The sequence below is a fragment of the Bison bison genome, unplaced genomic scaffold, assembly GCF_000754665.1.
Source record: "Bison bison bison isolate TAMUID 2011002044 unplaced genomic scaffold, Bison_UMD1.0 scf7180017864456, whole genome shotgun sequence".
Lineage (NCBI taxonomy): Eukaryota > Metazoa > Chordata > Mammalia > Artiodactyla > Bovidae > Bison > Bison bison.
Window position 1 is genome coordinate 3,761,858 of NW_011495018.1, and position 395 is coordinate 3,762,252.

At 34.7% G+C, this 395-nt stretch overlaps 1 long non-coding RNA gene across 1 annotated transcript in view; it reads right to left on the minus strand.

The window, feature by feature from the left end:
- Positions 1–149: 149 nt before the first annotated feature.
- Positions 150–395, minus strand: part of LOC105002511 — a 12,380-nt gene continuing 12,134 nt past the window's right edge. The window contains exon 3 of the long non-coding RNA XR_826972.1: positions 150–278. This is a non-coding gene — a long non-coding RNA (uncharacterized LOC105002511). The remainder of the gene's footprint in view (positions 279–395) is intronic.

Here is a 395-nt window from a genome sequence, read left to right on the forward strand (position 1 = left end):
TAAACATTGGTCCCTTTTTTTTTTTTTTAGAAATTACACTGACAGAGGCTTCCTTAAACATTATTTGAATAAAGCCTCATTACTCACAGTCCAAAGAAGTTCATTAGAAGGAGATGGCTTTGGAAAGGAATCAAGAAGCTCCTCTTTCTTCTCAGCAGTGAATTACATTAGCTACTTCCTAGTTATTTAAATCTTGAAATAAAAGATGTAAACGCTGCAGTGACATCTTAAGATCATTGGAAAGGCAGGTCTTGCATGCACAAAAATGCCCAGCTGGTCTGCAGATAAAACAGATTGATAATTAGTTGCAAAATGTAACATTTCATCAAGAATATTTTGAATAATCCAATTTATCTTTGTCAGATATGCAGCACATATTTTTCCGGGGAGCAGCT